The 17775-nt window shown below is 39.9% G+C and overlaps 1 protein-coding gene across 4 annotated transcripts in view; it reads right to left on the reverse strand.

Annotated features, from left to right (window-relative positions):
- The window catches only part of LOC132881495 (junctional adhesion molecule-like), a 160126-nt gene that overhangs the window by 61406 nt on the left and 80945 nt on the right, over positions 1-17775 (reverse strand). For 2 of the 4 annotated variants that reach the window (XM_060914001.1, XM_060914005.1), the window contains 3 exons: positions 13948-14268; positions 13351-13836; positions 10216-12761 (listed from right to left, as the gene is read on the reverse strand). The gene's annotated coding sequence lies outside the window, so the exon portion shown is untranslated. Of the gene's footprint in view, positions 1-10215; positions 12762-13350; positions 13837-13947; positions 14269-17775 lie in introns of those variants that run through there. The other 2 variants (XM_060914002.1, XM_060914003.1) reach the window with 2 other exon arrangements.

The raw sequence follows: 17775 nt of genomic DNA on the forward strand, positions 1-17775 counted from the left end.
CAATGATGTATGCTTGCTTGGAGGTAAAATTTGCACTGACAGACTCCGAGAACGGCTGGAAGTACAGGAGAAAGGTCAGACTCAATTATTTAACTCAGGGGGAGGTGTAAAATGAGCTTATTTCTAGAAATGGTACAGTATCTCTTTAAGGAACCCTGTGAAGTTGGACATGCCGCTTTTCTGTTGTTGCGTGCATTATCCCTGAGTACAACATGCACTTGCATGAAACGCTTGGCACATCACGCAGCTCCTGCCCCACACAGTGATATACTGTAGCTGGAGTGGATGCTGTCAATGGTCACTCTGTAGAACGTGGTCATGATGGGTGGTGGGGCACTGGCCTGCTTCAGTTTGTGTAGGAAGTAAAAGCACTGCTGGGCTTTCTTGGTCAGTGATGCAGTGTTGGTGGTTCAGGAGAGGTCCTCACTGATGTGCACTCCAAGAACCACCATGCACACTCCACAGCAGCACCATCAATGATCAGTGGGAGGTGTTGGGTGTGGCCTCTTTGGAGGCAATCTCCTTTGTCTTGCTGACATTCAACAGGATGTTGTTGTCACTGCACCACGTAGCCAGATGTTCTACCTCTTTCCCGTAGTGAGTCTCATCAGCCTTGGTGATGAGACCCACCAGAGTTGTTTGTCCGCAAACTTCACCAGGTGGTGAAGGCGGACAGTGCCTGTCTGAATGCCGACAATTCTCAGGTCAAATCATTGTCTTTCATCACGAGCGGGGCTGAAAGTGTAAAATACTGACCTTTTTCTTTATCCAAGGTGTCGGAACCCTGTGTACACCATGTGTATTTGGGTGTTTCGAAAACAACTAAGATCTCTTTTTTGTTTGTTTACATAGGTGCTTCTTCAACATCAATCCAGAGAGGGGCACAAAGGTTGAGACGAAAAAAAACAAGAAGCAACTGGCGGTAAACCCTAGGGTCCTTACCCTCATCGCTGATCTAGCAGATCACGAGTGGAGAGAGACTAATTAACACTCTGGATACCCACTCCAGCAATGCCATGGCTTCATAGGGACACACTCACTCCCCCCCCCCCCCCCCCAGCAGTTATTCTGAAAAGGGGGAAAACAGAAAACAAACAAAAACACTTACCACATACAATGATGCATGGAGTCACAGGCAAGCAGTCCACCTGGACATCGTCTGCCAGGGTGGAACAGGGTTCTCTCTCTCTGACACACACACACAGCCTTGCAGCCTTTCCAGCCTTGCAACATGGTTTATATTTTGATTTTTGGCTTTTTTTTTTTCTGATGGTCTGGCTCAGGCAGAGAGTAATGCTACTTGGAACAGGGCTTTAGATGGTGATTGGCACTTGGCTATTTATTTAAAACCTCTTGCAGAAGATAAAAGACAAAATTTGCAGGGTTTTTTTTTTTTTGAGAATTATGACACTCAATCACACCCCCAGACCAATATTTCTACTGCTGTTAAATCGTTCTCTAGTTTTCATGAGGGACTGCTGTTGTACATGATGGTCTCTGACCAGGTTTCTCCTCCTGTTTTGGTACCTCTTCTATTTCAGCTGTTAGGGCAAACACAGCTTATCACAAGCTTAAGGTTGTTTTTGTTGTTTTTATATTGGTACAGCTGTATAAAATTCCCACATTGACTAGTTTTATTGTTTGCATTATTTTTGTTCCTGCAGCCTTGATATTCTGGATTGTAAAAAAATATATATGAGAATAAAAAAAATTGTGAGTTTTGGAAGATTATTTTGATAAAATTATTTACAGACTTGAGAGGAGAATGAGAGGGTCATGTATGGGGGTTATTCTGCAAAGACAGAGACAAACTACTGCATCTTGGAGAAAAAGACAGACATCAGTTTGCCAATCATGTCTACCATTTCGTGGAATGTAAAAAAAGCACACTAAGAGCAGTCAATGGCATATCCGTACTAAGTATACATAATAGTCAGTCACCATAGCACTGTCCAGGGGGAAGAACATGACTGTGATTTCACTAACTGTTTGCAGTCTTAGCTGCCCAGGTGATGGTTACATAGTTACAGTAACAAACTAACTGTCAAATCCACAGAAAGAACAACCTGGGCTACTGATGTGAAAGGGTGTCCAGGGATATTGGCAGCACTGAAATCCAGGACAGATCCTAAATACAGTTTTGCCTTTTTACTCGTAAGTGAATGGTGTCTTTCAACCCAGAGGTGGAGTTGGGGCTAGGTCTCTCTCTCTCTCTCTGATATTCTCTCTCTGGATGGGAATAACCCTTAAAAGCAACAGTTATAAACTGTGAATTAAACGGTCATGCTGACGAGCCACACGTTGTTTTCAGCAGGAATAAACCATAAAATAGGGTAATAAATTATGTGGAATGGATAGAAATTCACCTTAAAAACAAAAGGTTTATACTGTGAATTGAACAGTCATACCGTCAAGGCATAAAAAAATGTGCTGTTGTTTTAACAGAAATTGACCATAAAATAGGACAATAAATGCTGTTGAATGGATAGTATTTCACTTAAAAAGCAACAGGTTTATATTGTGAATTGTACAGCTATACCGTGAGCCTATATACAATTTCACCATTATTTTAACAGTAGTTCATCTTTATTGGAACATTTTCAAACTGTTGTTTTTACAAGTGTTGATATACCTTACCGTAAAGCCATATACACTGTCACTGTATTTTTTACGGTGAAAAAATGGCAACCACAGCTGCCAGTTTTTCACTGTAAATTTGACAAGTTTTTTTTTACAGTGTTTGCTTCATATAAGGCGTAAGGGTGTTATCAAATGGGTTCTCTAACAAATATTAATACATAGGGGTTACATAACAGTATATTGATTTTTTTTAAATTATTTTTCCTTTTTTTAATGTCAATAGAAAATACTAGGCTTTAGAAATATACTCCAGCATACATGTACATGAAAATACCGTCAGGGAAAATATGCAATTAACCATACACAATTTCTGTTGTGGGGCGGCACAGTGGTGTAGTGGTTAGTGCTGTCGCCTCACAGCAAGAGGGTCCGAGTTCGATCCCCGTGGCCGGTGAGGGTCTTTCTGTGCGGAGTTTGCATGTTCTCCCCGTGTCCGTGTGGGTTTCCTCCGGGTGCTCCGGTTTCCCCCACAATCCAAAGACATGCAGGTTAGGTTAACTGGTGGCTCTAAATTGACTGTAGGTGTGAATGGTTGTCTGTGTCTATGTGTCAGCCCTGTGATGACCTGGCGACTTGTCCAGGGTGTACCCCACCTTTTGCCCGTAGTCAGCTGGGATAGGCTCCAGCTTGCCTGCGACCCTGTATAACAGGATAAAGTGGCTAGAGATAATGAGATGAGATGGGTACATAGCCAATTCTAAGGGAATAACTGATTATTTTTAGAAGAGGTTCAATTGCTTCTTGTATTATCTGTTTGAAGAGTCTCGAAAGTCAGGGATCTTGTATACAAGTTGAAGATTTTGATGTGGAAATTAATGAAGTTAGTTCAGTTTCTGTAGACCCTGTAGAACAGGATAAAGCGGCTAGAGATAATGAGATGAGATGAGAATTTCTATTGTGATTGTAAAAATGGTCATGACTTTCAGGGTGTGAACAGTTATACTTGACTTGTAGTTCTGCTATAATTATTATACGTAGTTGTCTCCTATTTATGCTCTGAAAAGACATTGTTCCGTATGTATTTTATGCTACATTCAAAACTGCAATTTACAAGCCTGGTCTGTTGGTTCTGTGCGTATGAACAAGAATGCCACACAGGATATAAGGGTCATTAGGCAGCTGGTGAAATAACGACAGAATACAATAAGACTAAAGACACAAGGTTGATTCAAACCAGGACCATAACCTGAGGCACAAGGCTAAAGCAGCACTGGAGTGGTTTTCTAAATGTTCAGAAAATACTTGACTTTAAATTATGCTAGAATTATTATATGTAGGCCTAGTCGTAGCCCTTAAGTTAAAGAAAAAACATGGTTTAGAATATATTTTAGATTAAATCCTGCAATTTACAAGCCAAGTCTGCTGGCTGTGTGTTTGAGCAACAATGTCACACCAGTAGGTGGTGCTAAAGCTCCATGGTCCAATCAGGTTAGAGCCCTGCACTCCCGCGGGAGTCCCGCGGGACCCGGCGCAAAGCAGTGGCGCGGGGCAAATTTTGAAAGCTCATTGCGGGCACGGGCGGGACCGGAAGTGCACATATGCGCGCGCGTGGGAGCGGTGATAAGCTGCAGTCCCGCTAACTAAAAATGTGTTTGAAATAAAATGTATAAATTATTAATTTATGTATATCATATATAATTTGTGCTGGATATTTTATTTGGCATTAATAAAAACATTTTAAGATGCTTAAATTTGCAAAGAGAGTCAGATTGCCAGAGAAGTAGCATCATAAATTTGCCATTGATGACTCGCAGTTCATACCCAGCTAACAAGAGAACCATGAGTAAAGTGATTTAATACTTGTGTTAGTCTACAACTTTAATCAGAGAGACAGGTTACACAGTGCCGGTAGGCTTGACTCAATGCTATCCCAGAAATCCTTCCTGTAATATGCAAATTTGGCTGTCCAATCAGAGGTGGCCAAATTTGCATATTACAGGAAGGATTTCTGGGATAGCATTGAGTCAAGCCTACCGTCACTGTGTAACCTGTCTCTCTGACTAAAGTTGTAGACTAACTCAAGCAGTAAATCAATTCACTTCTCTTATTAGCCTTGCTTTGCAATTAAGAAAAAAGGAAAAAACTCTCACATCCCATTGGTACAAAGCCAGCTGGTTCACTTTTTTATGCTGATCAGAGAATTACAAAGAGATTTTTTTTTTTTTTATCTACTACTACTAACAACAGTAATGTCATTGTCAATCAGGTTAAGTTCGCGCCTGGTGTAGCCACGCCTTTTTGGGGCGATTTCTGTCAGGTTCAGATTTGCCCCAAAATCTCCCATTGACACTAATGGTACGTACGTTTTTTTTTTTTTTTCGAAAATCCTGCTTCCACTGCGTTTTCTATTAGGTTTTATGTGCTCGCACAAGCAGCGTGCTTACATCATACGCCTGTTGCGCCGCGCAAGTGTTGCCAGATTGGTTTTAAATGCATTTTGGCAGGTTTTGAACATAATTTTGGGCTGGAAAACGTAACTTGCGCGGGAAATGTGTGAACATTCTATGAAGATGGCGGCGAGTGTTGAGTGCAACAATACGATAGCGTCTCTGAAAGAAGTTCCCTTCAGTCGTCGTGCCAATGAGGAGAAAACGGCAATCAAACAGCTAGGACCTCCTAGACAGAATTTAAACATCAAGCAAGTGTCTACGAAGGGGGAGAAGACCTACTCAAGAGGTTTTAACAAGAACTGGTACCACCGCAAAACTTGGCTAGCTGGCTGTGATGTAGTCAGTGCTCTTTTTTGCTACCCTTGCGCTCTTTTCCACCCTGGAAGTAGCACAGCAGACGGTACAGTGATATCTGATATTTGAATTTACTAGGCAAAAGTTGTTTTTGTGTGTGTTTTACCAATGGCAGTTTAACATTGCCATGTTTTTGTTTTACCAATGGCAGTTTAACATTGCCATGCTTGGAATATTTCAGTAGCCTCAAGTTCTCTCTGACTTGGTGTAAATTAAGCATATTTTCAGTTTTTATATATTGTACAGCATGTGTGTTCATTGGAGCCAGCATCACCTTACCTTTTTTCCAACTTGTTAAGCCAAGACTACAAAACCTTGTGTAACCTTGTGTGTATATATAGCTAAATAACTAAAGCCTTTTGTGTTCATTGACATGCTTGTAATACTTTAAATTTCCTTTTAAGGCATGGCTTTCTGGAGGAATTCTTGGGGAAAAAAAACTGCAGAATTTATTTAGAATTATTTGTTGTTAAAATGGTGCAATTCTATATAAAAAAAACACATAAGCTGCACATGTTTGTCTGATGGTTATGCTTTTCTTCATCTTTTTCAAAACTTAAATTAACACTTGTTTTGGATTTATATCCTGCCACTTTAATTGCATTCTTTAGAATTGAAGAAATTAGAATACGTTTATAATTAAGAATTTGTGTCTACTTATTATAGAATACTGGAATAATATGAGAAAATGAGTAATGTAATATTAATTGATTGTGATGCCAAATGTTTTGCTTTGAAGGCTTCACAATGAATCTTCCTTAGTTTTAGCCTGGCAAGCCAGACTAAATGTGAATATTTGCCACTCGTAGGCAAAAATATTTTTGGCGCTAGGCGGGTGGGTCTAGTTTACTAGGCTACCTTAGTTTGCCACCTTTAACTTGTTTAGTGTTGCCACCTAGTGGAGAGAAGAGATATTGTCTATATTGATATCTGAATTTACTAGGCAAAAACAAGTTCGGCCAATTGATTTGCTACCTAGGTCAATTTACTTCAGTCCTGTGGACATTTACGGTCCGTGTAGACATAACGGGGGAAAATTGTCCCCCCTGAAAAAAAATTCAGGAGCCGCCACTGCGTGAGCTGTAGATATTTATGCTGAAATCCACTCAAAGCAGGGGGCGAGGCACCATCACGCTGTGTCAAGACAAGAACTTTCCTGAGAAATAACGTGAACGTCTGCATCATGCGGGATTTGCGGGCAGGAGCGGGACTGGAAAATCATAATTTTTTTGTGGGCGCGGGCGGGAGCGGGACTGAAAATCATAATTCTTTGTGGGTGGGCGGGAGTGGGACTGCACAATGCAGGCGGGAGCGGGACTGAAAAATCCGACCCGCGCAGACCTCTAAATCAGGTTTCCTCACAAGGACAGAATGCACCAGTAACCAGACAGAATGGACCATAACCTGAGGCACAAGACTAAAGCAGCACTGGAGTGGTTTTCTAAATGTTCAAAAAATACTTGACTTTAAATTATGCTAGAAATATTATATACAGGCCTAGTCATAGCCCTTAAGTTAAAGAAAAAACATGGTTTAGAATATATTTTAGATTAAATCCTGCAATTTAAGCCAAGTCTGCTGGCTGTGTGTGTTTGAGCAAGAATGCCACACCAGTAGGTGGTGCTAAAGCTCCATGGTCCAATCAGGTTTCCTCACAAGGACAGAATGCAAATGCACAGATTCATGGAGCAACAGTTTTTTGTTTTCCACAGTGTGCCAGCACAAACTGACATGTTAACTCATCATTTAAATTGCGTGGTAACACGTAATCGTGTTAACAGAACACTATAATTGGTTTTGGCTCCAATGGCCTTCCATACACAAGCAGTAACTCGAAAAGACGCGGTCAGCTGACGTCATGTGCCTCGGCGGAAGCACGTGATGCCCTTCGCCCTCTCTGGTTGGTCGCTGTCGTGTGATAAGGGAGACCTGTGTGGTGGGTGGGAATTGGCCACATCTAAATTAGGAAGAAAATTGTGGGGAAAAAATGATCACAGTGTGAAAACTGCAACATCACACCCTTTGGAATAATAATAATAATAATAATAAAAGTCCATAGTGCATTCACAGTGAGAGTTCAGGATTACAGGGTGCAGTCCTTGGGAGGAAGGCAGGGATTAGAAAGAAAAAGTCAGTGAATGGGTAGATGGAGGTAAACACATCATGGTTGCTTTGAGAGTCTAACCACCTGGGGGAAAAGCTGTTTATTTACCTGGTGGTTCTTGTACGGATGCTCCTGGCCCTTTTTCCAGATTGCATGGAGGAAAACAGACTATAGGAAGGGTGGGAGGGATCACTGGGATTGCTGGAGGCTCTGCGAATGCAGCATTGGTGTTAAATCTCCAGCAAAGATGGAAGAGGGGCACCAATAATCTTTTCAGCTGTCTTCACTCTCCTGTATAGCTGTTGTTGTTCTCTTCTGCTGTTACCAAACCAGAAAGTGATACAGTATTTCAGTATGAAATGGTGCCTCGATTAAAACTGGTGTGGACTGGAGTAGTTTCCTCTGGAGTCTCCGGTTTCCTCCCACAGTCTGGAGGAATGCAGATTTGGTCAACTGGTGACTCTGAATTGGCCATGGTTGTGAATGTGAGTGTGAAATGCTGTCTGTTTCTGCCCTGTGATAGATTGGTGACCTGTCCAGGGTGAACCGCACCTCTCGCTCAATGTCAGCTGGGATTGAGTCCAGTTCATGCGAGACCAGCAATGGATAAATGGCATAGAAAATTAATGAATTAATGAATGAATATTTCTGTCACTTGTATACACGCCTTGTATCTCATTACTAATATGATAGACCTTTGCTAATTACAGTTATTTCAATTGTGTGATATCATTTGGATCACAACCTCAAGAAAAAAATATGATTTATTGTTCATATTCCGCGGCGGCACGGTGGCGTAGTGGTTAGCACTGTTGCCTTACAACAAGAAGGTCCTGGGTTCGAGCCCAGCAGCCAACGAGGGCCTTTCTATGTGGAGTTTGCATGCTCTCCCCATGTCTGTGTTGGTGTGCTCCGGTTTCCCCCACAGTCCAAAGACATGCAGGTTAGGATAATTGGCGGCGCCAAATTGACCGTAGGTGTGAGTGTGAATGGTTGTCTATGTGTCAGCCCTGTGATGACCTGGCGACTTGTCCAGGGTGTACCCCGTCTCTCGCCCATAGTCAGTCAGCTGGGATGGGCTCCAGCTTGCCTGCGACCCTGTAGAACAGGATACATGGCTACAGATAATGGATGGATGTTTATGTTCCAAAAACATTTTGTGCTGAGGTACACATGTTGCTTGAATGTGGAATTTATTTCAAATACTGACATACAGTACTGTGCAAAAGTCTTAGGCACTCTAATTTTTTTCATACAAACTTTGTAGATTTCTATTTTTTTTTTACTTCTACATTATTGAGTCAGTTAGAAAAAAAAGTTCCAAACATTCATTTTTCAGCACAAAATTAAATGCTGCAGAATTTTTTTTTATCTGAGCAGCATATTACATAAGAGACCACTTTTCAGGTTTTAAAAAACATCATGAAGGCTCCTGGGTTTTGCTGCAAAATTAAGAAGCAAGTGTGACAAAGTGTCCAGAAGAACTGTGGCTGGTTCTGCAAGATGCTCAGTAAAACCTACAGCTCATTTCCTTATAAAACTGCACTAATTGTCCCTGAGACAATTTATTTTAAGCAAAGGGTCGTCTCACACCAAATTGACTTTATTCCATTTATTATGGCTTACTTATAGTATTTTTTTTAATGTTAAAAATTAATTTTTAAGCCATTTTTGGTCTACAGTATTTGACATGTGCCTCAGACTTCTGCACAGTACTGTACAGTTCATCATGTTGTGACATGCACAGGAAGGTATCCAGGTGATTCTCACCACCGCTGGAATTTATCTTGTGTTCACAGAACCACAGTTGTGCACATAACTCATGTTCTCATGGCACTTCAGAGCTACTGTGAGACACTCTAGTCAGAGTAACCACACGACTGTGGCCATGGCAACATGGGGACTGGTGGAAGAATGGCTACTTCCTCTTTCTTACAGCATCAGTTCACCAACGTTGTGCCATACACACAGAATATTGTGTAATACTCCACACTCATCAAGCACACTGTCACATCCCTTACAATATTTTTTATTTTTTACAGCAGGTGACATAGACTACATTTCTCATTACTGAATTCACTTTTTCAAAATTCTTCACTTTATCAACTGTTGTTTCAAAAAACAACAAAATTTATCAAAGTCTTCACTTTATCATTACAGCAGTTAACCTCACATCTAAGATGCACAACACACCTCAAAATCACCTTATCTACCAGAACACTAGCAAAGACTCTCTCTCTCAACATGAACACCTTATCATTCAGAACACAATGATCAAAAAAACCCACTAATATCAGCTAACATTAACATCAGCAACTTTTCAGAGAAGGCCTTGCTTGTTTCAGCAAGACAATGCCAAAACGCATTCTGCAGGTATTACAACTGCATGGCTCCATAGTAAAGAAAAAAAAAAAGTCTGGGCGCTAAACTGGCCTGCCTTCAGTCCATGCCAGTTGAGCAACCGCTGAACAACTGAAATTATATATCGGGCACCAATGGGACAAAATTTCACTTTCAAAAGTACAGCAATTGGTCTCCTCAGTTCCCAAACATGTTATTAAAAGTAGAGGTGATACAATACAGTGGTAACCGTGCCTCTGTCCCAATTTTTTTGAAATGTGTTGTTGGCATCAAATTCAAAATGAGCAGATACTTTAAAAAAAAAAACAATAAAAATTCTCAATTTCAACATTTATGATGTCGTACTATTTTCAATGACATCTAGGGTTTCCATGACTTGCAGGTCATCACATTCTCTTTTTATTGAGGTTTCAGACAGCGTCCCAACTTTTTTGGAATTGGGGGTTGTAGAAACACTGGAATATAGTCCACTAAAACAAAAATACACAAATTTCAGAGGGAATGTTCAAAAACACATGAAACCATATTAATTCCAAGAATGTGACAAAAAGTATAAATATATTCGCCACATACTGTACATCGACACACTATGCATGTAAGGTATCGATCAAGCACACTGAAAAAAAAAAAAGACTAAAAAAAGTTTCACACGAACATTTACATGAATGGCATTTGGCCATAAATGTAAATGACCGACAGAAGTGCTTACAGAAGTCTCTCAAAAACACATCCTCATGTTATTTCACTAGGACAGGGACTAAGGGTCTCATCAGATTAAACACAGTGTTGAGAGGTTCGTTCCTCATGAAAAAGACAATACAAGTATTTGCTAATTTAAGTCCTCGGTGAACAGGTAGGTCTTTACACACTGATTCACACTTTCAGAAATATCATTTTGTTTCATTTTGAACCTGTATTCAATAGTTTTGAAAGTATTTTGCAGATGGGAAAAATAAGTTGGAGAGACACAAAGTTTTGCTGGAGTTTAAGACTGAAAGAAGAATTCATGAAATTTGATTGATTTGAAGTCAGGAGACGTCAAACTTTCCATGAAAGTCACAAACCAGAACATGTATAGGAGTCTTCTTACACAAAACAGGATTATGCTTCTAGAACTTTCATTTCTTAACCTGCTATAAGAATGGGACACAAAAGATCTAAAATGACATGTACACTCAAAACATAACTTGCAAGATTGTCCATCAGCGATTTTTAAATGATTAACAGACAGAGACAATACAGAACAATTCTTCGTTTGCATGTGACGTCATAGCTAATTATGCATGAGGCTTTGAACCGGAAGTGGGCCATGTTGGAGGATATACACAAACTCACGTGGCGCACATTTAAGATAGAAGATATGCTTGAGAGGTTGTTACGCTCAAGAATTCCTTTTGTTTCTTCACTATGCCTACTCTTTGTGCTGTAATTGGATGCAGGCACAACTCTATTCGAGACAAGAGGACTTGTAAATTCTTTAGAATTCCAGCAATTTTAAATAATCAAGGAAACAAAACAGGAGAGTTCTCCACGGAGCATAGACGTCAATGGCTGTCCAACATAAACTGGGCTGATCTAAGTGATGAGAAAGCAAAAGCCACATGAGTCTGCAGTGAACATTTTATCAATGGTAAGTGCTACGAACTAGTTATTAATGAAAGATTGCAATATATAAGAAATATTGGATCGTTTAATAGCCTGGTCGTGCAGAAACTTGCCGCTGTCAAACGTGACAAAGCTGTGATCATCGAGTGCGTGAGCCGACAATCAAAGGCTTCTACGATTATTTCATTTTAAAAAGAGCTATATTTTTGATGACGCTGCTTTTATTTTACTTTTTCTTTTCATTAGGGTAACCAGCTGATCTCTACAATTTTACAGATCCAGACTGGGCTCCAACACAAAATATGAGCCACAACAAAATCAAAGATGGTACTAAAGTGGTAGCTCGAAATGCTAGGCTTACAGAGTGCAGAAAGAAATGCAAAATTATTGAACAATCTTCCCAAACGATCACAGAGTCAATCGAACAAGATTCATGTTAATCCACTACCTCAGATACTGCACTGCAAAAAATTGAAAACTGAATTTGAGGAGCAAATTACTTCATACTAGTGAAATTATCTTGCTGCATGGACAGATATTTTTACTTGATAAGGCATCTTAGAATAAGTTGATTGCAATCTAGAACTAGGTTTAATAATCCCAGAATTGGTGTCTTGTATTCTTCTAATAGGAAATGCTACAGCGTTTCAACTATTCAAGATATTTTCACATGCTAAGACATCATTTTTTGCAGTGTGCAGCCTCCTCGCCCGGTGAGTGCTCTTTTATAACTAAATCTGTTATATAGTGTGTGAGATACCCATCTTTTGAAGCAGTCAAAATTATTGTTTTTAAAATAGATTTGAGAAATGACTACACGCTTCGAAATGTAACTCCTCTTTACCTTCCAGTCTGTACTCTTACCACTGTATGTCTTACCACTGTGTATCGATGTGTATATTGTAGATCCTCCAACATGGCGGTGGTCAATAACGCAAGCAGTTTTGGTCACATGGTTGCAAACGAAGAATACACTTAGCTAACATAAGTAAAGGTAACGCAATACTCTGGAAACCCCGCCCCCATCCCCCAAATCACACACAGGCATGTCCGTGAATATGATTTCTAACAGCAAAATAATAATCACAAAACAGCCAATATTGTGAAGCTGGTGCTTGAACCTTGTGTGTATTTAATATACGTTTTCAGCATTATTGTACAATATCTGAGAATGGATCGATATTTACTGTGGATTAGTTTGTTATAATGCTGGCGTATTCAGTTTTCTCTCCAGCGTTGATCTGAACCCGCGCTGCTCCAGCTGTGTTAATGTGGGTTACAGTGGAGTAAGTAACATCTGGTCCAGTCTGTAGAAAGACAGAGCATGAAAATTAGACATAAAAACAGTTATTTCTTTTATTGTTGCCCTCAAAAACCCAACTTATATTTATCCATCTGAGCAGGTGAGAGTTAAGGGCAGCAGGAGATACTTTCCTATAACTCACTATTCAATGAGAGCATGTGTGGTTCGTGTGTTACCTGCAGTGTCTCACAAATACAACTAAATCCAACTAAAGTGAGAAACAAATCTGCTATAACTGTTATTGTTGTAACCATGTGGAATTGAACCGAGATCAAATTAAGAATACAGTAGGACTCTGATTGACAATGAGATGAAATTTTTTTGTTCCTTTTCAAAGATTTAAAGATGCCACACTGCGCAAAATATCCCAGAATCCAGAGATGGTTTTGCCTGGATATTTCAAACTATGACCCATATATGATAAATCCATGTTGGGTTTCTCTCATCACGGCATGGTCAAAAAAAAAACTCCAGATATGAACCAGATTCTTTCAAAAAAAAAAAAAAAAAAGATCTCTAGATTATTGGGGTTTTGGCACAGTGCCACATAATAATAAAAATGCAGCTGAGCTGACGCCTGCATGTACACTAACCTGATCCTTCTGCTTTCTCTTCCAGTCTGGACGTTCTTCAGTCATCCTGTTCTCTCCACATCTTCCTCCTAAAGAGAAAAAACCTTTAGTTTTCCTTATCCAGAGTGACTTACAGGAGTGCTGCTGGTTTGATAGCTTCTGGTTCAAAAGGCTTTCAGTTAATCAATCTCAGCGTGTATGCATGTGTGTGTGTGTGTGTGTGTGTGTGTACCTCTACGTCTCCAACAAATAAATGTCACTACACCAGGTATCACCAACAATAAAACCGCCAGAATGCCAAAAACTGTCATAAAACACAACAAAGTTAATAAACGTAATAGGGATGGTTTTTTTTTTTACCTTTTCATTATTGAATAAAATGAAAAGTTTTGGCACCTATAGGGAGGCTGCTGTGTGTTTGCTGTTTATCTTGTTCCAGTGTTGTTGGTTCTGATGGAGGTGTTGTGTCTGTTTTGCTTGAGTGTGTTGAAGTTTCTCTTCTTCTGACTGAAAAGAACGATAAAACTTAAACAGGAATTAGTTTTAATATCACTGTGAGTAATATGGCCCATGACACTGGAGCAAAGCATGCTCACAGTCATTAATGAACAAATGTACCTTTAACAGATAGTCTGATATCTCTGTGATCAGCCTGTGCAGAACATCTGTACTCTCCCTGATCCTCTTCAGTCAGGTCTGGTATGAGTAGAGAGAGGTTTCCTGGAGGGTTTTTACTGAACAGTTTGACTGATCTGTTCCTGTGATGTCCAGTCTGTTCAGGGTAAATTTCCTGATAATTTGTTCCAGATTCTCTTCTGTAAAACTCCCATTTTACAGACTTTGGTTTGTCCTGTAGGTCAGTGCAGACACAGGGCAGAACTACAGACTCTCCTGTGAACCCAGTCACCGCCTCTAACCCTGCCTTCACCAGCTCACAGCCTGTAAACATCACATTTACAGTTAATAACAGAAGCACAGCAATTATTAATATTCCCTGCTTGTAAATCACATTTTTAAAAAGATGTACAAAAATTTGATTTTCACAAGGTATAAGGATGAAGGGGATTAATCATAACTTGTGCAAATGCTGTTTTGCTTTTCTTGTTTTCTGCTTATTTATTCATTGTTTGTTTACATGTTCGAAATAAACCATCACCACCATGAGCCAATCACCTGTTTAAATTCTCGATATGAATCCAGTCTCAGGACTCTGATACCCAATACTGAACCACTACTGGCTTATTTTTATTTTAATAACTACTAAACCTTTAATAATCTTTCATATCAGTTTTAATTGAGTTCAACAAGTGATGCTCTTCCAATGGGAAATAATAATCCCAATTAAAGGTTCTGACTGCAAAGTTGAATTCTGGGTAAAATGTTCTGTGTCTACAGCTGCTGGAGTTTTGAGATGTTGTGATGCTGCACACACTGTGCACCCTGTGTGTCGCTGTTTTGTCGAGATAAAATGCGTCCTGCATTTTACGATTCCAAAAATGGCCAAAGCAAGCCAGCAACAATATCACGTGACCACCGTGGGCTGTGTTTGACCTACTTTTCACCAAAACAAGTCAGCGTGGGCAAACATGGTGGACTTTGCTCTCCCACGAACTAAAAGCCAGTGGAAAAGAAAAGGAAAGCCTGCCTCGTGAGTGCAACTGCAAGACAGAGCAAGGTTAGATGATGTCACTTTTCTGGACAGAGAACTAAATCATTCTAGCTAGCGCTCGGCTATCTTAGCCTTAGAATGCATGGGCTCGACTCTACAGTAGCAAGTATGGCGTTATCAGGGCCTTTCATGTGATATCATCTTAATTGTGGATTTGTTTATCCGGCCAAGCTTTGTGTTCAACGACCGGCACAAGTGCACACAAGTGACTGTAAGCCCAATTCAGTACATCTACTGTACAGATAAACTTGCAGAAGTTTCATCTAAAAGAACAATGCCAGAGACCTGTCGTGCTTTTGGATAACAGACATGGAGATAAGCTGGTTTAGCTTTTCACCACTTCCAAGCGAACCCAGAAAGACGAGAAAAATGGCAAGCTGCAGTTAAACAGGAAGACGGGATGATAAAAACATTCCCGTGTGTGTGGAGAACATTTTATGTCAGATTAGTGCGAAAGCTCTGTGCAACGTTAAAATGTATATCTGGATGTGGGCTTTGGACACGATATATTTTATTAAACTTGATGCTTGGCGAGACGAGCAGCATGTTTGTTATGTCCTGATAATGTAGACGAGGCTAAACACCATAAAATATCTTAGATCTATACCCTGGCTTGTTTATTACTATTACAAGTCTACAATTGAGCTTACCTTTGTCACAATAAGGTATTTTTCTTTCTCGAGAATTTCCCATAACATTCTGGCACGAATCCTGCCTCAACATATTGGTAGGCATCTGTACTTTGGTAAACCTTTAGCATCTCTGGTGTATTTAGAAATCCCAAATACTAAATAGTTCAGGATGTTGTAGTGTCCCAAATCCGGTAGCTAGTTTGCTGAACACATTTCAAGTGGAATAAATAGATTTGTGGGTAAATTAAGAAGCTTTCATTTTTGTCATGTGTAAACTCAAGCACAGCGAAATTCCTCCTTTGCATTTAAACCATCTGGAGCTGTGCACGTGCGCAGACACACACACAGACAGCAAGAGCACACCCACGAGAGAGAGTACAGTGAGCAGAATAAATAAATACATTTGTGGGTAAATTAAATGGATCTGTGATGCCTGCATCTTTCAGCTTTTCAAACTGCTGACAAAATATCAATTTTTAATTGGCATGATGTTTTCTGTGCATCGCCATCTTGGTGTGACGCAGGGCCATTCCATAGTTATGCTAATTAGTTAAAGCTCCTCACGGTTTAAAAAAAAAAAGGCAAGCTCCTCGCGTTCGCCTACTTCCTAAGGGACATACTGCTTACCTCAAAAGGTAGGAACACGGACCCAAAATGGAGAAAAGCGCATCAAAATGATCACGTCTCATCTGCATCATATTGTTCTTGCAAGACATAGCAAAATGCCATGCACAATAACAAATTTTGAAAATTTCAGATGACTTTGCAGTCAGCACCTTTCAGATACTTCACCTGGCATACAAACAATAAAATAGTTATTATCATCTGTGTTTATGGCATGTACCTCATCTTATAAAGGCAAGGTTACTGAAGGGACATCGTCTTAGGGCTACATGACACCTACATAAACCCTTCATTACAAATTAACTGAACCTAAAGACGTGTTTAAAAAGACTTTCTAAAGTATCAGCTGATGTACAGACTGTGTTTATTAATGTTAAGTTACTATCACACCGAGTCTAGTGACAGATTTCTGTAGACATTAAATGATGTTATGATGGACAGTGACAACTACTGAAGCCTTTTTTAATGTTTATGTCGGCTTTTGTCAGGTGTCATGTCGCTCAATAAGCACTACAGTGTTACAAATAAAATAGATTAGACTGAGAAATGTGTCAAATCCAATCTGATAGCATTCCAAAGTTCAGCTCAGTCTGATATCCATCATCACTATTTATTGCCATTTATTACTTGATACTGATGCGTCACAACATGAGATTATTTATTTCCCCTTTTGTGATGGTAAACGGAGGAGACATTTTTGTTACATCTTTTTTGTGACCAAATGTTTATTTGAACAAGAACACGAGTTACAACCGAAAACAACTCGTTAATTGGACAATAAAGACAGTACAAGAATTGACAGTAACAAATAATTACTAGTGATAATAATAATAAACAATAACTTTGTATGTAAATAAGATGCAAACAAACGAAACCAAAAGGACATGAGTGGGGGGGCAGCACCCCCTCCCACCCCAGCACTACACTCATTAGGTACGCTCACTCGAGTCTACTGGCATCCTATAGATTTTATATCTCTAACACACACACACACACGGGAAAAACAAGGAGATTACGAGTCTCACAAAAAGGCATCAAGTAAGGGAAGTGTTCATCCTATAAGTTCTTTCAGCGACTCAGCTACTGCGTGCCAATTGTTTATGATAGCCTCACTAGCGCCATTAACTCTAGCAGTTGACAGTTCTAAATAAATTACATCCAGGAAAGTATGGGCCCAGTGTCTGATGGTGAGAGAATGGGGAGGTTTCCATCGCAACGCAATCAACTTCTTGGCAGCTGTCAGGCCGGCGAGAACAACACGCTTTTTAAGATTTGTAATATTCATCTCTGACAGATCATTTAGCAGAAGGACAAGTAAAGTCACTGGTATGGTCACTGATACTAAGTCAGATAACTTAGCTGCCATTTTAGACCAGAACTGTGAGACAGGAGGGCAATTCCACATCATATGCAAAAAAGTGCCAGAGGCTTTCATAGAACATAGGCTACACAAGGGATCAGTTATCAACTTCATACAATGGAGCTTGCGAGGGGTTAAATATGTTCTGTGTATATAGTTAA

The sequence above is a fragment of the Neoarius graeffei genome, chromosome 2 (assembly GCF_027579695.1).
Source record: "Neoarius graeffei isolate fNeoGra1 chromosome 2, fNeoGra1.pri, whole genome shotgun sequence".
NCBI lineage: Eukaryota > Metazoa > Chordata > Actinopteri > Siluriformes > Ariidae > Neoarius > Neoarius graeffei.